Raw genomic sequence first — 23,092 nt, 5'->3', positions numbered from 1 at the left:
ATGCTGAGAGTGAAAAGGATTGATAAATTCTTCTTCAGCAGAGGCAGCAGGGGTACCGATAGTGTTTGATGAGGAAGGTTGACATTTATCAATCAGCTGTCTTTGCAATAGATTTTCTTCCTCATCAAGTATCATCTTCGTCGCAGCTCTTTCTTCTTCTTCAGAAATTTCCAAATCCGGTATGTTAAACGACTTAAAAAGCTTAACATAGTCGAAAAGCTCAGCAGGTCCATTGCTAGGTTTTGGCGGTAGGTAACTTGTGATGTCGGTGTTACACACCACCTCCACCTTGCAGGTCGAAGTATTGAAGACACGTCTGTTGGGAGTACCAACAACATAACCGACTAAGATTCCTTCATCGGCTACTTCGCCAAATTTAGAATTTGTCTTCAAGATCGAACAAGGGGACCGAATGGTTCAAGACCACTCAAGTTGGGCTTCCTTCCATGCATAAGCTCGTAACACGTTTTACCAAGTCTCTTAACAGTTAACACTCTATTCAGAACATAGCAGGCTGTAGCAACTGCTTCAGCCCAGAACATCACAGGAAGCTTCGAATCTGGCAGCATAGTTCTGGCTCCTTCAATTAAAGTTCGGTTCTTCCTTTCAGCCACTCCATTTTGTTGCGGAGTATACGGAGCGCTGTATTGGTGTTCAATTCCTTTCTGAAGACAGAAGATCTCCATCTCAAAATTCTTGAACTCCGTTCTATTGTCACTCCTGATGAACTTAACTGTTTTACCCATGACGTTCTCAACTTTGGTAATCAAGTTCTTCACCATTTGAGCCGTCTCATCTTTCGATTTCAGAAAATATACCCACGAATATCGCGAGTAGTCATCAGTGATCACCAAGCAGTAAGAAGTACCTCCTAGACTTTTTGTATTCACGGGACCGAAGAGATCCATGTGAAGCAGTTCTAGAGTACTGGCAATAGAGTTGACCTTCTTGGTGAGATGGGATTTCTTGTGTTGCTTTCCCTTCTTGCATGCTATACATTTGTCTTCAAAATTAAAACTTTTCAAGGGAACGCCCATCACAAGTCCATTCTTGACAATGTGGTTCATCTTCCGAAGATGAATGTGCCCCATCCTCCTGTGCCACAATTCGGATTCCGATTCGCTTGCTTTTGTCATTAAACATGATTCATCCGTGGCCATTTCAGTAGACCTCATATCCATCACATAAGTATTTGTATCGCGTGGAGCTTTCATCACTATCCACTCGTCTGGTATCTGAAAACCAGGCTTCAACACGATCGCCTCATTCTTCGTGAAATGAACAGTGTACTCCTTATCACAAATCTGCGACACACTCAGCAGATTGTGCTTCAACTCTTCTACAAAGTTCACATTCTCAAGAGTCATTTTTCCATTGGACACCGTTCCTCTTCCAGTAATTCTGCCTCCACTTTCACCTACAAAACTAACTCTCGCTCCTTGAACAGGTTTTAAGTCGTGCAACAAGTATTTGTTACCCGTCATGTGCCGGGAACAGCCGCTATCTACAATCCAAACACTGTGGGCAGCCCTGTTCAACTGTTCCTGCACAATAAAGCAAAGGATTAGAATCTAGGGACCCAAGACCAATTGGTCTTGGATCTATACATCCCGTACTTCTGCTTTCCAAAGTTAGCATCTGGATAATTCTTGTCAGTCCTATTAGGAAATCTCCTTGGAAATTGAGTGTGAGGCCTTCCAAACCTATGTATATTGAAAGTATTATATCTTGTGGTTTGGTTATTAGCATTGTTAAACTGAGTTTTGTTTCTGTGAAAACCTGAATTAGTTACATTTCGAAACTTTGAAGGGTTTTCATTTTTAGCAGTATTAAAATTACCATTAGGCTTATGCTCAGTTTTAATAGGCCTCACACCTCTGAATTTCGGCGTCAAAGGGCAATCTGCAACAAGATGTCCTAACTTATTACACCTAAAACAACACCTATGCTCCATTTTCTTTTCAAATGTTGTTTTGGATGTCGAGGCTGTGTTACCTGCCGTTCGTCTCACATAAGGTGGGACGTACGGGTTGAGTGGAGTACTCTTTTTATAAGTTTTATCTTTTTCTCCACCAGTGGGTAACACTACCTTCTCTTTTGTCTTTCCCGATTCGGACAACTTATCCGAATCTGATGAGACTGGACTCGTAACAGAAATTTTCTCACTTGTATCAGGCGAACTCGTTTCGCCACTACTAACACTTGGTTCTTTACTCGTAACCTTGATTGGAACTGTCTGAGGAACATCAAAATCAACAGATTTCTGAACACTAGGGTTAAAAGTGTAATTGTGGTTATAAGGTGGTGGAACCTCGTGATAACCAATTCCTCCCCTCTTCGCAGAGGAATCTTGACCACTAACAAGGTGATCAAGAATAACTGAGGAATTTCTGAACTGCTCAAGTTTTCGGTTCAGTTCCACCACTTTTACCTGGTGGTCAGCAATCTGCTTTTCTCGTTCAGCAATCAGTTTAGTCTTTTCTTCTAAAACCTCATAACTTAGATCAATTACTTCAATTTTTTCAGCAAGTTTTGTTTTTAAGCTTTTAACATCTTTTTCACACGCTTTTATTTTAACTTTGTAATTGTTTTCTCTTGCTTTCATAAAGTGATGATCTTCTTTAAGAGTTTTAAATTCAGCATCTAAACGAACATACTGATCAGTTATGGTAGCAAGTTGCTCAGACAAATTCTAACATTTAGTACAAATAGGTTTAGAACTTACCTCGGAGAGTTGATCCTTGTTATCTGCCATGAAAGCTTTTTCCTTACCATTAGCTTTCTCTTCTCCGGTAATCTTCTCACATTCTTCATTCTCAACCTTAGCCATATTTGCCTGTTCACTAGTTTCATTCGAATGCAGGTTCCAGTTGTATTCACCTGCTTCTCTGGACATCATGGCATTGACTTCTTTACTACTCCTAGTGTGCTGTGCAGACCGGCCATGACCACGTTCAACTCGCTCGTTTCTGCACTCTTTGGCAAAGTGCCCGTTTTGTTGACAGTTATAGCACCTCACCTTAGACTTGTCGAACCCTGGCCTGCCACCAACAAACTTTCTCCCTGTCTTTCTCATAAACTTCTTCACTCTCCTCACTATCATGGCCATCTGCCATTGTAAATCCATTTCCTCCAGATCATTAGCATCGATCTGGTCATAGTCTTCATCCAGGATCGCTGGATCAACAACCTTTCCTTGAATATAGTTTTCATATGAAGCAATAAACGAAGCATAGAGGCCAAACTGCTCTTCAGCAGATTTGACGCTCATTGGCATCTTAGAGTAATTATTGCTTGAGGAACTTGAAGATCCACTACTCTTGCTTGCTGTCTGTTGAGTACCACTTGATCCACCCGCAACAAAGCAAACATCCCCATTTGAGTTTACTGACACATGCCCCTCCTGTGAAGACTTGGCACCCGACTCGCCCTTCGAGTAGTAGGCGGCAGAATCAGTCTTTGAACTTGAATTGGAGTTTACTTTAGCACCGTACATGCCAGGATCTTGAACCTGATCCATAGATGTTTCTTTTCTTACCATATTAAGCTCAAAAGTTCTGAGCTTGTTGACAGTGGTTTCAAGATCATAAGTAGGAAAGTCCTTGTCTTCCCTCATCAGTACAGTATACATCTCCCATTTTGGTGGGAGGGCATCGAGAAGCTTTTCCACAATCTCTTCTTCTCGGTAGGAAATGGAGTAGTTACTCAATTCAGTCATTAGATGATAATATCGAGTGATAATATCATCAAGAGATTCGTTCTTTAAGTACTTAAAGACTGAAAATTGAGTTTTGAGCAACTTTATCTTTGAAGACCGAATACCTACATTCCCCTCAAATCTGTTCTCAAGAGCTTCCCAAAGCTCTCTAGCTGATGTATACTTTCTGAACGTATGGAGGATCTCCTGTGGAAGAGCCATTGTGATTGCAGCATGAGCCTTGCTTTCGGCTTCATACATCTTTTTCTCCTCCTCTTCCATTTTACTGTATTTCTTGATTTGGTCTCGACCCTCATACTCCATGACTGGTGGAATATATCCATCTTGGATGCATACCCACATTTTCGCATCCTGGTACTTAACGTATTGTATGAACCGATCCTTCCACGCGACAAAGTCGGTTCCCTTCAGCAACCTTGGGGCCTTTGTAGCTTACCCCGCTTCAACTTCCATCTTTACAAGCTCCGAAATGTTGATCGACGACATCCTTCTTGAAGACTAAGAAACCCGAAAAATTCTGAGTAGGCGAAGTTAAAAAAATTTCCTCTGAACAGTACTGTAGGCGAAGTTAAGGATAACTTCGCTTAAGTAATAACTTCGCTGGATCTTTCTTAAATTCGCGTGACTGGGCGAAGTTGAGAATAACTTCGCTTAGGTTAAGCGAACTTAGAAAGTAGGCGAACTTGAAGAGAACTTCGCTGAGCTAGGCGAAGTTGAGGAGGTAGGCGAAGTTGTAAATAACTTCGCTTCTCCTTATATCTTCGCTGAAACCCTATGTATCCTGACGGCAACTTCGCCTGATGAACAGCAACTTCGCCTGACGAACTCAAACTTTCTGCAGATCTGAAAATCGGATTTTAACGACGATTTTGACAGTTTAAAGGCTTGAACACACTGGTAGGAGGCTAGAATGAGCAAATACACCAAAAACTCGTCCCGTGAATAGTCGAAACGGGACAAATTCTACACCCGCGTGAATATCTCGAACCACACAATCGAGCAAAAGCTCTGATACCAATTGTAGGTTCCCTGGACGGATCACACGAGATATCCCGATATACACAGGTGCGGAATCCCTGTGTAGATCGTTACGGACGTAGAACACAAACACACGAACACACGAATACGATACGAACAAAACTCACGTTATATTAATAACTCAACAAGTGATACTTACAGACTCTCGACCTCACGTCACTTGACTCACTGAATTACACGTAACTTAACTAATTACATAATCCGTAACCTATATAAATACACGACAACTTCGCCTCAGGCGAAGTTGTCCATAACTTCGCTTGTTCAACAAGTTCGCCTAGGCGAACTTGTCAACAACTTCGCTTGGTTAACAAGTTCGCCTAAGCGAACTTGTCAACAACTTCGCTTTAAACAAACAAATACATAAACAATATTACAGACTCGATTACAGACATTAGACATATGAACTACTAACATTTATGCACCAACAGGTTAACTTTTCAAATTTCCTGCTACTGGAAAATTGGCTGTTGAACAAGTTAACTAAGTGAGAAAAAGAAGTAATTGAAAAGGGAGGAAGACTTAGCAGCCATTTTAATGCTGATCCTGTCAGTGTGGATCCAAAGCCTTTGCATAGTCAAGCTTCTTTGAGTTTCTCTGGAATAGGATTGATCTCCATCCTTTCTCTATATTGTGCCACATGTTCTTCAGGATCAGTGGTCCCGTCGTAAGTCTTCATATCGGAGTCTGGAACCGCTTCGGGATTTCAGCATCACAGATAGGTGGAGCAAATCTGGATAACTTGTGGCTCCCTTCTGGTATTTCAGGAATTGGACGGACCACTCCTGGCACACTGGATATCATATCCTTAAGCTTCTGAAGTTCCCTAGCCATAGCCTGATTGATACTTGTATCCTGCATAGAGCCAAGGTTAGTGTCTGAGGATATATGATTATAGGCGTTACCTCTTGGTTGGTTGAACGTTGGCATCCCAGAAGTGTAGTTAAGATAAGAGGTATCTGCTACAGTAGCAGGTCCATTAGAGGCAATGGTCTGCATGGGGATTATATCTCCTTCATGGACCTCAGATGATCGTTGATGTTGAATTCTTGAGGATCCTTGATACTGCCAGAAGGATCCTTGAGGTTGGGAGCCGAAGGATCCTTGAGGATACAACCCAGAGGATCCTGGTTGAAGGATGGATGATCCTTATTGAAGGAACGAGGATCCTTGAGTTTGCTGACCCATGGACCCTTGTTGAAGGATAAATGATCCTGGCTGAACGAACGAGGATCCTTGAGTTTGTTGACCCATGGACCCCTGTTAAAGGATAGATGATCCTTGCTGAAGGATCGAGGATCCTTGAGTATGTTGAGCCACGGATCCTGGAGTAGTGAAATCCAGCACCCTAGGCATCAAGGGAGTCTGATCCTCCGCTGGCCTCTTTCTTTTATTGAGATCTTCAATTTCACGTAGGATCATCTGGTTGGTTTTGTTCTGCTGCTCCATGTATGCCTTAACCTGTGAAAACATTGCAGAAACATCATTGTTAGATTTGACCACCGTAGTGGCAGCAGTGTTTTTTTAACTCTGGAAGACTGGAATTGGTGTCTTGTTTCCAACCGCGATGGTCCTTGGTGCTCCCGTAATTTGAGGAGGCATCGGCGGCAAAGTTCTTGATGAGAAAGAAACCGAGGATGGCATGGTTGATGAAGCAGAGGTTGATTGAGAGGCCATTGATGGGGATATGGGTATGAAAAGTTGAAAATTGAAAATTGAAAATTGATGGTGACATAGCACCAATTGCCCCACGGTGGGCGCCAAATTGTTTTGGATAAAAATTAGCTAAGGATCAAGTATCCAAATCTGTAAAGTAAGGTATAGTTCTATGTTGATAATAACGAATATGTAATCGAAATCTTGATGTAAACAATGATTTGATCACGAGGGAAAAAGCCCTTGAATACGATAGTCTTACTTCGGTCAAAACTTATCAAGGTAATCTTTGGTAAATTAACTTCGGTCAAGGATTAATAAGATAATCTTTGGTCGAATTACTTTAGTCAATGATCAACAAGGTAACCTTTGGTCGATAAGTATATGATTATCATGGTCTCCGGCACAAAAAACCCCCGGACGGTGAAAACTATCACCGTCGATTATATTGATAGGTGGTTACAAGTGTTGTAGAGTATATGATCGAGATTACAAAGTAAGCTAGTGTGTAGAGAGAATGTTTGCTTCTGCTCTAGTGTGTGTGTGTGTTCGTACATGTGTTTTACCTAGCTGATCATATCTTCATTATATACAAGAAAATAATAACAAATATCCCTAATTTAAGCCGCCAATCAAGCCATTCTTTAATTGTGATTGTTTCCTTCATTATCCACGCGATATATTAATTAGATTGCGAGATTATAGCTTTGACTTGGTCATTAGCCGTTATACCTGCCAAAAATATCAACATAACAAAGGAAAATCATTAATAAGCAATAAGTACTGAGGATCACTGATCCTGACGTAGCTCTGGAACTCTTCAGAAGGATAATTGATCCAGACACGTCAATATCTTCTTGACTGCAAGTTAGTGGATAGACTGAGTCTTCTAACCGTTATACCTGCTAAATATAAGACTACACATGAGAAAAACCGTTAATAAATAATAAGTAATGTGGATCCTTGATCCTAACGGGATCTGGAACACACGCTAAGGATAACTGATCCTAAACATATGCCAGGATAACATATCCATAGTGTCAAATTTCTGTGCACTAACAGATATGACCATCGGGGGTCATATTCAAACGTGGGCTAGGCCAAGAGAAATAAGATAATACCTCAAATGCAAAGGAGAGGTGGCCAACCTCTTGAACATCAAATGAATCATTATAATCTTGCATTGTTATTCAAAACTTGGAAAAGATAAAGTGTTAAGAATATATTATCCTTAAATTAACAGTAATAATTCAAAAAAGAATAACTGATCAGAAAGATGTTACCGATTTAAGGATCCTAGATCCTTTTTTGGATAATATGTCCTCTCAGGATAGTGGATCCTGATCAGAAAAAATATTTCTTGAGGTGGATGGCATTCCATGCTCTTGGTAACATGTTGCCTTCCATTGTGAGCAAATGATATGCCCCCTTTCCTGCTTCTGACTCAATCTGATAAGGTTCTTCCCATTTGGGCGCTAGCTTCCCATCAGCCGGATTTGTTATGTTTTGGAAGGCTTTCCTCAATACTAGATCTCCTTCTTGAAATCTTCTGATCCTTATATTTTTGTTGTATGCTCCAGCTATCCTCTGTTGATAGGCTGCCATCCTGATCTTGGCCAAGTCTCTGAGTTCTTCTACAGTATCCAAGTCTTCAAGAAGAATTTCTTCGTTGGCTTCAGGATCACGGATGCTTGTTCTTACCGTAGGAACCACCATTTCTGTGGGAATTACTGCTTCTGATCCAAACACCAATGAGAAGGGTGTTTGACCTGTTGCATTTTTAGGCGTAGTCCTGTCTGCCGTTCTTCAGCCCATTTTCCTTTCTTGGATCCTAGCTTCTTCTTTAGATTGTTGATGATGATCTTGTTGCTAGACTATGCTTAACCATTGGCTTGAGGATGAAACGGAGTGGAAGTAATCATTTTGATGCCCCAACTATCACAAAAGTTAGTGGTTCTATTCCCAATAAACTGGGAACCATTGTCACAAACAATTTCAGCGGGAATACCAAATCTAGTTATAATATTTCGTTTAATAAAAGATATTACTTCCCTTTCTCGGACTTGTACAAATGCTTCTGCCTCAATCCATTTGGAGAAGTAGTCAGTCATAGCAAGCATAAAGACCTTCCACCTGGTGCTTTTGGTAGCTTGCCTACAATATCCATACCCCATTTCATGAAAGGCCATGAGGAGGATATAGGATATAGAGGCTCCGCTGGCTGATGAAGGATGTCCGCGTGTCTTTGACAAGCATCACATTTCCTTGAATACTCCACTGCATCCTTCTTCATTGTTGGCCAGAAGAATCCAGTTCTAAGTATTCTGGAAAATAATGTTCTTCCACCTGTGTGATTGCCGCAATCTCCTTCATGAAAATCCTTGGGTACTTCTTGGATCTCAGGATCCTCAATGCATCTCAAATATGGACCTGCAAGAGATTTGCTATATACCATATCATTTAACAAAATATATTGGGATACCTTGAGTTTGAAGGACTTGGGATTTTCTGTGGCTGGAATTTCTCCAGTCTGAATATAGTTCTTGATAGGATGGATCCATGATCCTTTGTTATTTGAGGATAAAGGATCCCAGATCACGATTTCTTTATCATTCGTTATCTCTCCAACTTCCTGTTCTCCTATTGCTGGAGAGAGAATGTGGATTATTGGGATTTTCAAATCCTCAGGAATCTTCAGAGATGAGGCTAAGTTTGCCAAGGCGTCTGCCCCAGCGTTTTCTTCCCACGGTACCTGTGTAATACTAAATATTTCGAAGGATTTCGATAACTCCTTCACAACATCTAAATATTTCATTAGTTTCTCACCTTTAACAGCATACGAGCCATTAAAGTGGTTAGTTATCAATAAAGAATCTACATAAACTTGAAGATACATGATCCTCATTCATTTGGCTAATTGCAAACCTGCGATTAAAGCCTCGTACTCTGCTTCATTGTTTGTTGCTTGGAATTCGCAAGCTATGGACTGGGGTAATATGCCCCCTTGTGTCGATTTCAGTAGGATCTCCAATCCTGTTCCTCTTACATTGGAAGCACCATCGGTGAATAGTATCCAAGGATCCTTGGTCTTTTCTAGTTGTTGGACCTCCAAGTCAGCTTCTTTTTGTAGATCACTAGTGAAATCAGCGACAAAGTCCGCTAATGCTTGAGACTTGATTGCTGTTCTTTGCTCGTATTGGATATCATACGCACTCAGCTTTACAGCCCATTTGGCCATCCTACCTGACAATTCCGGTTTTCTAAGCACATTCTTCACGGGATAGTTAGTTCTCAAAATAATAGGGTGAGTTTCAAAATAATGTCGTAACTTAGTTGAAGCCATAATAAGTTCAAGAATTAACTTCTCTAAATGAGAGTACCTGGCTTTTGCATCTAACAGACTCTTACTTACATAGTAGACGGGGTGTTGCTCACCTTCATGATCCTTTACAAGGACAGCACTTACAGTATTACCTGAGACGGCTAGGTAAAGATATAGGGATTCTCCATCCATGGGCTTCATCAAGGCCGATGCTGAGGATCAGTAATCCTTCAAGGCCTTAAGGGCAGCCTCATGCCTTTCCGTCCATTCGAACTTCTTATTTTTTCTAAGGATATCATAGAAGTCTTTGCACTTCTCGGAGGATCTTGAAATGAATCTATTCAAAGCCGCTATTCTTCCAGTGAGTCTCTAGACATCTTTGGCATTTGTAGGAGATTTCATATTGATAATGGCTTCGATCTGTTCCGGGCTTGCTTCAATTCCTCTCTTTGTGACCATATATCCCAGAAACTTTCCAGTCTTAACACAGAAGTGGCATTTGGATGGATTCAGTTTCATGTTATATTGATCAAGGATATTGAATGCTTCCTCGAGATCTTTGAGGTGATCCTCATATTTCTTCGACTTTACCACCATATCATCTATGTATACCTCCATTGTCTTGCCCAATTATTCTTTGAACATCGTGTTGACTAGTCTTTGGTATGTTGCCCCTGCATTTCTTAGTCCAAAAGGCATAACAACATAACAATATATGCCGGTAGGTGTCATGAATGTTGTATCCTCTTGGTCAGATGGTTCCATCTGAATTTGTTGAAATCCAGAAGAAGCATCCATAAAGGTAAGCATCTCATGCCCTGCCGTGGCATCCACCATGGAGTCTATATGTGGTAATGGGAAAGGATCCTTGGGGCATGCCTTATTTAAATCCGTAAAGTCGACACACACCCTCCACTTTCCATTCTTTTTTGAAACAACAACCACATTAGCCAACCATCGAGGATATTTAACCTCTCTGATTATACCGGCCTTAAGAAGTTTTTCAACTTCTTATTGTATGATCACATTCCTCTCAGGAGCGAATTTTCTTCGCTTCTGATGGACGGGTTTAATTGACAAGTCAAGGCCTAATTTATGAGTGATTACCTCCTTTGAAATACCTATCATATCCGAGTGCTTGAAGGAAAAGGTAGATTTTCTTCGTTGTAAGAAGGATATTATATCCTCCTCGATCTTGTTGGGGATACTGGATCCTAAGAACACCTTTATCTCTGGATCCTCAGGGTCCAATGATACTTCTTTGAGGTCTTTCTCCCGAGCTTCCAACACGTCCCTAGGATGTTGCTGTAGTTGCTATGCTATAGTTTGCTTGGTTGTTGGTTTCATTGATTAAGAATAATAATTCTTGGCCTCCGCTTGGTCACTAACTATCTTTACCACTCCCCAAGGAATAGGTTGCTTGATGCATTGGTGATAAGTTGAAGCTAGATGGTCCTTGCTAGAAATCCGAGTATCCTTGGATCTGATGACCTATGGATCCTTGTTGAAGGATAGATGATCTTTGCTGAAAGGCTGAGGATCCTTGAGTCTGAGGACCCATGGATCCTAGTTGAAGGATGGATGATCCTTGCTGAAAGGCTGAGGATCCTTGAGTTTGTTGACCCATGGATCCTTGTTGAAGGATGGATGATCCTTGCTGAAGCTGAGCCAAGGATCCTGGACTGGTGAAATCCAGCATCCTAGGCATCAGGGGGGGTGATATCCTCTGTTGGCCTCTTGGACTTTTTGATGTCTTCGATCTCACGCAGGATCCTTTGGTTGGTCTTGTTCTGTTGTTCCATATATGCTTTCACCTGCAAAAACATAGAGGAAACATCATTGTTAGAGTTTACCGCCGAAGTAGCAGCGGTTGTTCTTGAGCTCTGGAAGACTGGTATTTGTGTCTTGCTCCCAGAAGTAGCAGACTTTGGTGCTCCCGTAATTGGCGGAGGCATCGGTGGCAAGGTCCTTGAGGAGAGAGAAACCTAAGACGGCATGGTTGATGATGCAGAGGTGGATTGAGAGGCCATTGCAAGTGTATAGGGTAAGAAAAAATGAAAATTGATGAGAATAATATGGATTATAGCACCAATTGCCACACGGTGGGCGCCAAATTGTTTTGGACAAAAATCTGCTAAGGATCAAGTATCCAAATTTGTAAATGTGAGGTAAGGTGCTAACTCGATAATAACTAATGTATAAGTGAAATCTTGTTGAACTCAGCGATGTGATTACGAGGGAAAAAGCCCTTAACCAGGATAGTCTTACTTCGGTCAAACTTATCAAGGTAATCTTTGGTCGAATCTCTTCAATCAAGGATTAACTAAGTAATCGTTGGTCGAATCTTTTCGGTCAAGGATCAACAAGGTAAACTTTGGTCGGTGAGTATGTGATTATCGTGATCTCCGGCACAAAAAACCCCCGGACGGTGAAAACCATCACCGTCGTTTATATTAGATAAAAAGGGTGTTACAATCGCTGTGGAGTAAATGATCGAGATTACAAAGTAAGCTAATGAATAGAGAGAATGTTTGTTTCTGCTCTAGTGTGTGTGATAATACATGTGTTCTTCCTACTCGATCATAGCTCAATTAAATAAGAAAATATCACTAACAATATTCCCTAACTATCTGGAAGTCTTCCACTAGCCGCTCCACGACCTTTGACCACGTGCCAATAGTCGTCCAGTAGCGAGATAAGCGGGAGAACGAGTCTTGTAGCCGTTGTTGATATTTAAACATCCATCTTCACATGAGTTCGTCCATTAACAGCTACGTTGAATTAGGATCCTGGATCCATGCTCCAGCTATAGAGTACTCTGTGAAGATAATGGATGCAAGTACGTCTTAAAGTTGCCACACCTGTCTAACACATCACCATACTAAACACAATCATTAGTAAATAGATAATACCGAGGATCGTCGATCCTTTATATCCTGATACATATTTCAAGGATAAACTATCCATAAGATAGTCAAGGATAAAGGATCCTCATTATAAAATTCATGCCCTAACAACGTTCGTTAAGCAATACTTAGAATTCTCTCTACAATACACACACACATAGAAATCATTGTATTACTGATCACTATCTCCAACCCTTGTAATACCTTTTTTAGATTAATAACTGGTGATAGACGATTTGTTATCACCCGATGTTTTTGTGCCGGGGATCCGACAAAGATCAAGGGTTTTTCCTCGCAACAAATCATTGTGTTCATATATATTTCGTTTACATATTCACCATTATCATTTAAGCACTAAACCTCACCTTACAAATTTGGTTACATTATCCTTAATAGATTTTTGACCAAAACAATCTCATGAATGAATACTTAATATACCATTGCTTACATAAAATGATGCTTTAGTGGAGATCATGAAGTTATGCATATTCCTTTATTTAATTATCATGGAATAACATGACTTAATAATACTGTGTTATTCCCACATTTAATTACCAAAGCAAGCCAACATCACATGTTATTAACTTAATTATTAAACGAAGTTAATAGGAGTTTTAATCAAGATGATACACTTTTATCCTTGATCATCTATATAAAAATATAAAAACCTAAAAATATTGTTTTTTTTAATTTATGCTTTTAAATTTCTTTAATATTTACTTGTACAAACCAAAACTACTATGATATTTACTTCCAGTTAAAAAAAATACAACGATTTAGTAGCAAAAATCAAACACGTGTGTCCGTGAATCGATACTTGGTTATTACCTATACTATACTACATTTGCGATAGGTACACTTGCATATATGTGTATGCTTTAGTTAAAGATAAAAGTTATATTTATAAATTTAAAACTCGACATGTGTGAAACAAACCTTTTAAAAAACTAATAACTTTCATACCACCACACATCACATCAAGTGTTTACTTTGAAAAAATCTTCAAGACATCCAAGATTTTACAAAAATGTGAGTTAAATTTAGCATTTATAGGTAGACGTACACAAAAATAACAAATTATATAACCTAAACAAGTATGGTAAGTTAAAAAATTTGAAATTAAGCCGGAAAACATCTCTGAAAAGTGAAATTGATGCCGCTAAATAAACCAATATTAACATAACACTTGTAATAAGCTATTTGAAATTTAGTCAGCTCATAATAGCGACGGGTGAATTTTATACGGTTCAGCAAAGCACCGGTTGAATTTTAACCCGATAAAGTGGCTAAATTTAACAAACTCTTTACACACATGTTAATTTAATTGGTTCTCGTTCTACGTTTCAAGTTCGCTAATGGAAGGAAAGGAAGTATAAAAAAAATTAAATCATCTATGACAGAATTTTATTATACGAAGGAAGGTGATGGAAAGAACTAGAGGGAAATGGAAGGAAAGGAAAGGAAAATAAATAAAAGATTTTCATTACCATTTTATCCTCTCACGAAAACTATTATAAAACCCAATGAGGGTATAACTAGTGTTTTAAAAACCAGTTCGTACCGGCCGGTTTAACCGGTTATACCGGATTTTAGTAAGGCGGTTTGCTAGAACATCGTACCGCCGGTTTTTTTTTAAATACCGGTTTAAACCGGCAAACCGGTGTTAAACCAATATATTTTTGATACTTTCTGCGGCCTATATTTTTTAAAAATGACTTTTAACATAGCAGAATAAAAATGAAACGAGTAAACACGGTAAACGATGATTTCTTAATTAACCAATTTTGAATAATTTAAATCTAATGTTTGTTTATTTACATCTTTGTAATTGATTGATTTCGTATACAAAACACAAATTTTCTATCTGAGGCAACCATTGTTCATGTGTAATATTTGGTTCAAGTGTGATGTTTATTAATGTACTTTTGGCTTAATTTTTGAGTTGAAATTGTATTTATATGAAATTATAAGGTAAGTTATTTGACCCGGTTGAACCTCCCGATGCATTCCGGTTCAACCGGTTGTACTATTTTTGAACTAAATCCGGTAGAATCAAATTACCAGTTTTTAAAACATTGCCGTATAACTACAAAATTATACCTTTCTTTTCTTTTAAACTGAGAACACATAAAATACTTACTTTTTTTTCCTTTCCTTCAAACTTGGAAACTCAAAAATAATTATATTTTTCATTTCCTTCACTTTATTTTTCCGTCATAAATTCTCCCTCTCGTCTTTTCTTTCCAACAGTAAACTCTAGAACACCACGTTATAATAGCGTTTTATTATTTGATTATATATTAATTGGATTATTGTTGAATGTTTCTTTTTAATGTATTGTACATGTGCTTTGCTAAAAATGTCGCATTTCTATTTTAATGGTTTCCTTTTTAACTTACCAACCACCATCATAAACAGTATATAATAGTGGCCATCATCAACATAAACAATCAAAGCATTCTTTTTTCTCTCTTTTCCAATGGCTTCTTGTTCTTCCTTCTCCATTTTTTTATGGGTTTTTTCGTGCTTTTAATATCGTTATACAGTACTTCTATGTATGCTAATGGATGTTATACATCCATTATCAGCTTCGGCGACTCCATTGCTGACACTGGTAACCTTGAACATCTCGCCTCCGTATTGAACCAACAACTATTCTAGTTTCACCACCTTACGGCCAAAACTTCACCAATCAATTCACTGGCCGTTTTTCCAATGGCCGCCTCATTATTGATTTCCTTGGTAACTTCTCTATCTCCTTGTGTGATCGCGACTTTGTTTACTTAACTACAATCGACCAGCTGATTTCATACAATTTAGACGTTGTAGTCTCGCTCGCACCTCCTTTCTATACGAAAACATATTCTGTTTATTTATATTTTGATTTTGTATAAGGTTATGATCTTTAGGGGTGCAAACAAGTCATGCTGCTTGAGATCAGATCGATACAAAAGTTGAAACGAGCCAAGCTTTATAGAGACCAATATATACAAATAATTAAAAATCTAAATTAATTAATTTACAAATAAAAAACAAGCCAAGCTCGGCTCACCTCATATGAAAATGATCATATTGTGTTTTTTTAAATATAGGATTTCTTACAGTTTACACCGTTTGATAATCACTTTATATAAAAACCCATTTTTTGTCAAAACCCAATCCAGGATCCATATACAATATACATGCTATCAAGAACAACCATAGCGTGTTTTCAAAACATACCTTCAAGTCCAGAAATTAGAAGGGGATGAATGGTTGAATGGCTAGATTCCAATGGAGAAATCCTCAAGCTTGTATACCCGAACAAGCTCCAACAAACACCAAGGTTGCTAGGGTCCTTACACTCTTGCGATCTTTTGTTCTTCCCTTTTGGTTTTCGGCCGAGAGAAAGAGTAGAGAGAAAATGTGTGTGAGAGAGAAAGTGTAAATTACATTCACCAAGAATTATAATCTCCCAATAAGATCAATTGCATGTATTGAAAATAACAAAAGGAGAGAGAGAGAGAGAGAGATGGGGCCGGCCACCTTGGGTGGGTCCCCCCCCCTCCAAAAAAAAAAACTCAAACCCAATTTTGTTTATTTTTACTTATACACATTTTGATATTTATCCAAATAAATAACATCTCTCATAATATAAATTATCCATGTAATTTATTTAACACACAAATGCAAATATTTAGAAAACCCATTTCCAAATATTATAAGTGTTGATATTTATTACTTAGATCATATCTAACAATAAATATCGTGGCGTTTGTCTAGCTTGTTATATAACCCGACTTGGATCATTACGTACTAGCCACATCAACTCAAATATGTGTCTTGGGCAGATCGATTCCAACAATCTCCCACTTGCACAAGATACATAGAAGATTGATGCAAATAGCAAATACTGCCTAACAACGGTTTACTATCCCTAATACGCATGATGAAGTGCCATTCAATAACATCATCCCCTTCAAGTCCCTCACTTGAAAATGATTTAGGTGAAACTATCATTTATCCGTTTGCCACAAATGTCATGTTAAATCCAGAGACATAAAGTGATCATTCTCTGTTGATTTAACTTATCAGGCCTTAGACATTTAACTCTCAACGAATAAGAGGGACAAATCCCCTATTGACTACATACGTCTCTCAATATCACCTTGTATTATACTTGAGCTTAGCCTTATGTACTGACATATTTCAGAATAGCGAAGAACTAAGTCAAAGTATAATAGTTGGTGAATATCAAGACCCAATATGTATCTCAGGTCGTAAGATACTATGATGTTCGCATTTACTCAAATTTACTTATGATCACAAATTACAAAGATTCCATGCAGTAAAATTGAGGTCAGTCCAATATTTATCCCATAAATATCTATGAATCTTGGCAGCAAACCTTGCTATATTCATACCTCATGAATATCTACCATTTCAAGTTCATAATAGTCTTACCTTCATATTTGTTCCCACAACTATGATCGACTACGGACATTTAGAATAATCAAATTATTCATGGATTTAAATAGGCTAAAATGGAACATAACTCAAGAACATGACCATAACCAAAACCATATGATTGAGTTAAAATAAAATTGTTCCGATATCCAAATACAAAATTTTGATCAAATCCAATCACTAGAATATCGAAGTCCTAAGGCACAAGTATGACCTTCATGCTTTGGCTTTTCTAGAAGCTTCGTGAGTGGATTCGCAATGTTTTGATTAGTGTGAACTTTGTGAACTTTGCCTAGTCTTTTGATGTGCACGGGGTTTCTTGATTTGAGCAATCGCACCCTCGTTGTCACAAAAGATTTCTAGAGGGTCCTTTATGGTACGGACTACCCCTAGGTCGGCAATGAACTTTCTAATACACGCAGCTTCTTGAGCTGCCAAGGAAACGGCGATGTATTCTGATTCAGTGGTGGACAAGGCTACCACGTCTTGTTTTGCGCTCTTCCAAGAGACAGCACCACCATTTAGAACGAAGACATATCCCGATTGTGATCGAGAATCATCTCGATCAGTTTGGAAACTCGCATCCATGTAACCCTTTACAAAGAGTTCCTCCTCACCAGAGCCATATATTAGAAACATATCCTTAGTCCTCCTAAGGTATTTCAATATGCTCTTAACCGCCATCCAATGGCTAGTTCCCGGATTTTGTTGGTATCTACTTGTCATGCTCAAAGCGCATGACACATCCAGTCTAGTGCATATCATGGCATACATGATGGATCCCATAGCAGACGCATATGGGATTCCATTCATTTTGTTTTGCTCATCCTTTGAGCTTGGACATTGAGATGCACTCAATATTGTTTCTCTTTGAATAGGTACCAAACCTTTCTTAGAGTTTTCCATATTGAACATCTTCAACATTTTGTCAATGTATGCATTTTGATTCAAACCTATCAACCGCCTTGATCTATCCCTATAGATCCTTATTCCCAGAATATAGGAGGCTTCACCAAGATCCTTGATGGAAAAACAATTTCCAAGCCAGGCTTTTACACCTTCCAAGGTTGGAATGTCATTTCCAAATAGTAGTATGTCATCGACATATAATACCTGAAAGGTAATGATGCTCCCACTAGCTTTCTTATACACACAAGCTTCATCAACGTTTTTGATGAATCCAAACTTCTTAACTTCATCATCAAAACGGTGATTCCAACTTCTAGATGCTTCTTTCAATCCATAAATTGACTTCTTTAACTTGCATACTTTGTTAGGTTGTTGTGGATCGACAAAACCTTCAGGCTGAACCATATAGACATCTTCCTCAAGATGCCATTTAGAAAAGCATTTTTGACATCCATTTGCCATACGGGCTGCGGAGATCAATGCGAAACCCCAAAATGATAGAGGTAATGTGCTTCTAGCCATCATGGATCGAACCATATCCAATAAAGTTCGATTCCTCCTTTCAGACACACCATTATGTTGCGATGTTCCAGGTGAAGTAAGTTGTGAGACAATCCCACAACTCCTAAGATCATCTAGAAACGCATCATTGAGGTATTCACCTCCTCTATCGGAACGTAATACTTTGATTGTTTTGTTGAGTTGATTTTGTACTTCATTTTGGAAGACTTTGAACATTTCAAAGGCTTCTCTTTGTGTCTTAACAAGAACACATACCCACAGCGACTATAATCGTCGGTAAAGGTAATGAAGTATCTTTCACCATTCCTTGTCATTGTCTTAAAAGTACCACATGCATCCGAATGTATGATACCTAATAAGTCTTTTGCCCTTTCATGAGTTCCACTAAAGGGCTCCTTGGTCATTTTCCCCAATAAACAAGATTCACACTTATCAAATGAATCATCATTTGATTCCAAAAGACCATTCTTTTGAAGTGTATGAATGCGATCCTTATTTATATGACCAAGGCGAAAATGCCAAAGAAAAGTCTCAACCAAATCCAATTTGAGTCTTTTGGTGTTAGCTTGGTACAACGAGTTATCAATGGATGTATTATCATGAACTAATTTTTATAAATGCCATTAGAGGGCATCGCTTTGAAATAAAAGACATCATATATATATTGTATGTCTTCAGATTCGGATAGTTTTGAACACCCCTAGTGGTACCAGGGAGATGAAAGAACATAGTGTGTGTACATAATACAATATATTAAATGCAACGGTAATGTTGAAATTGGTGAGACATGTACACGCGTCAGACTTAATAGACTTGTTTGATGAATATGTGTTTCTGTGAGTAAAACGAAACTTGCTAATATACATATATATATATATATATATATAATACTAGGTTAGTGACCCATGTACCACACGGGTTGAAAAAATTAATTATATTAGTTTAAATGTAAGCATAGAAAAATAATAATTAAGGATGATAAGGTATGTATCAAGAAATATGAAAACAAACTTTACATGCTAGACGTGTATAATAATCGATAATATGGGATATAAATTAACTTTGTTATAGCACAATGTGTGATGTAAATTGAAAATTTAGTCATTACAAATCAATGTCATCAATGATTAAAAAAAAAGAAAAAACTCAGTTCCATGAGTGTAATGTTGAACAAAAATGCTCTATAGCAACATTTGCAAGTTCATCCGCACAACATTGCAGGAGGAGATCCCTTAAATTACCTTGTAATTGTAATATGTGAAAGATATTATGAATATGAAGTTAAATGAATACCACAGAAAGAAAAAAAATTGTCTTCTATGTCCACCACCCATCATAGCAAAATTATTAAAATTTCCCAAAAAGCACAAACCTCAAACATGATGATCACTAACGTCCATTATAGAAAGTCTGCAAAAAAATGTACAACTTAATCACCCCCTAATCATCAAAATACAGGCTAAAATCCCTTAAGTAAATAAGTACTTATATCATTAAAGTTACACACAATTCAACCTTGGGTTATAACATTATTAAGGAAAGACTTATGCATATTTGATAAAAATTGCCAGAGGAACAGTACTTACCGTCAACTTCGGCGAAATGAAACGAAGTAGAATAAATTGCCATATGAAATGAAAGTCAAATCATCACCAATCTAAACTGACAACTAAAGAGAAATCACTGACCTCATAACTGAGTCGAAATCAAGATTTTAAATTTCACAAAATCTAAAGTACTTATTCTTCCTTGAGTTTGATTGATATTTTAAAGGTCCCAAAAATAGCTCGTTGAAATACAAAGTTGTGAAAGTTGATTGCAGTTTAGTAAAATTAATTATTCATATTTTATATACTGTGGAAGTAAATTAACGATTTTAATAACAAACATTGAATTAAAAATAAGTATGGTATCATGTTGGGACAATAGTGGACATACGCAAATAAACACGAAAATGAACATGTTTGTTTGTTAAAAAATCTAAACGAATGTAAACAAACACAAACAAAGGAGCATAAACAAACGTAAACATACATAAACGAACACGAAAATGGGAGTGTTTATATTTTGTTCATTAAACTTTAACCGAACACGAACAGCTAATCAAACAGATTGTTTATTTTTAAGAAAGAATTACTTTTAAAATGACCCGTTTTGACATGTATCCAATCCTACCAAACCCCTGTTACAACCCGATTCATACTGAACACTATCAGAATTAGTACCCGGTTGACCCGACCCGCTTAACTTTTATTTTTCAGTTTGATTTTAATTAATGTGACTTTTAATTATCCATGCTTCATAGGATTGGAAAACTAAATAGGAAACATAAGAACCAAAAATTACAATAATCCATCTAATTTCTTAAATGAAATAATTTAGGAGACTGTTTGACCTGACCCGGCCCGTTTCATAGACCAACCGAACCATCATTTCTTTTTAAAGTAAATTAAACTTGAACAATCAAGAACTCTTTATTTAAACAAAAAAGTAAAGATTAATGGAGCTGTTGGGATAAAATTTGATGCCTCTTTTACAGCATATGACATGGTCAATACCCTAAAAAAACTTGAAATTTTTTACAATCATAAAATGTTACCTCCATATTGATATTCAACTAATTATAACACATAAAATTAAAGATGCAGATTGTTCAATCAACATCACAGACCATACATCGTCAATTATCATTTCCATTTAATTTTAACAGTATGAACAAAAGCCTAGAAAAAGCTTCTCTATCATCTCATATAGTACTCAAATCAACTACTTCTAGTAACAAAGAACAAACAAAACCATTAACAATGATTCAGTAGCGTGATTCGTTAACAATCGTGTGACCATAGAGAAAAATACTAACCTTTGAGAGATCATAACAGCGGAATCGAATCGCTACCACGCTTAAAGATTGAAGGCATCAGCTGGATTTAAACCGATCAGGCATTGAATGATTCGATGAACTGATAAAGATCAGGGTTAGAGAGCGTTTATTCATTGCGTGTCATTTAGTAGAATAGAAGGTGTTATCGAACGAACATGTAGAACAGGAGCCAACCCTAATTGTGAAAAGCTTGGCTGGAGAATAGGCATGCCGGTTAATATTAATCATCCGTCTAACTGTCTAAACTCTAATTAAGTTTGAGCGGGAAAATAAAATTCTGGATAATTAATAAGGTGACACCTAAAACATATTGGTTTCCTTTATTATAGAGGTTAGATATAATAAAGTAAAAGGTAAAATACATATTGTGTCCCTTATGTTTGTGGTGTCATGAAGGTGTTTTTAACTTCAATAAGTACATTGCTTGTCTCTTAAGTTTATATGTTGTCACATTTTTCATTCTTATAACTAAAAGACTTTAACTTTGTCTATTAAATTCAATCATATTCAATGCACATAACAGTATTTTTGTCCTTTTATGTTATTGAAACTATTCTTTTGATTAATCCAAATCAGTAGAAAGCCAAAAAAAAAATAAAAAACAGTAGCTAAATCAATAATAATGCCATCATTTTTTTTACTAATGCCCTCGGATTACTTTAACACAAATCTAACTATGATTGTCAAATACTCTCGGTTTTGAGTCCCTAAGGTTTAAACAATTTAACTAATTGAGTACCAAACCCATTTTTATAACAATTTAAGGCCTAAGATTTTTAATTATTAACCATTTGCATCCGTAAAACATCAACCAAAAGTTCTGTCAAATCCCACTCAACTGAGGAATTTTAGTCATCTTTTCTTAGGCACAAACCTTTAATGCACAGAACACAAACTCTTCAAAAAAGAAATCAATATATAAAAAAGCATTTTACCAAACCAATCTCTCTACCCTCTACCAGCCATGTTTCTGATCACGTTGGTACTTGGTATATATCAAGAATTTCACGAAACTAGGTGATACATTTAGCATTTATAGCATAGAGGTCTCCAAAACTAACCAATTAAATAATGCCAAATAAGTACACTCGGTTAAAAAGGCCGAAAGTTAGCAAACACAAAAATCTTTGAAAAGTACAACGAGTTCCATAAAATAAACCAATAATAATACCACGTGTAATACACCAGTTAAACTTTTCTGGCTAAAAAACGTCTGGATTTTATTTGGTTCGGAAAAGCGCCGATTAAATTTTAACCGAGACTAGTGGCTAAATTCACCCGTCACACGCATTATTGTAATTGATTTGTTTTGTAAACCTCCTCGTTCTACTTTTCAAACATTCATGTGCCACCTAAATGCCAGTCGGAGTAGGTGGTTCGTTATGGGGCGCCTTTGGGCGGCGAAGGCGTGAAACACCGTCGAGGGGCGGCGAGGGGGGAGGGCGGGCTTGGAATGCCGGGCGACATTGGGTAAAAGCTGTGGGCCCTCCCCATTTCAAACGGCTATATGACTGTTTTTTTTTAAATAAAATAATTATTTTGCCATTTTCTCTATAAATTCGAACAATTTTCATTCTTCACTCAAGCAACTCTCGAATTTTCACAACATTATTTCACTCTAAAACTCTCAAATTTCCACCACCATGAATCCAAACTCAAACCCAAACCCAAACCCAAACCCGAACACAAGCTCA

Source organism: Bidens hawaiensis, unplaced genomic scaffold, assembly GCF_021521415.1.
Source record: "Bidens hawaiensis isolate Kalapana, Puna unplaced genomic scaffold, B.hawaiensis_p1.1 tig00037982_1, whole genome shotgun sequence".
Lineage (NCBI taxonomy): Eukaryota > Viridiplantae > Streptophyta > Magnoliopsida > Asterales > Asteraceae > Bidens > Bidens hawaiensis.
The sequence above is the reverse complement of the archived record's forward strand: the minus strand, read 5'-3'. Positions refer to the sequence as shown.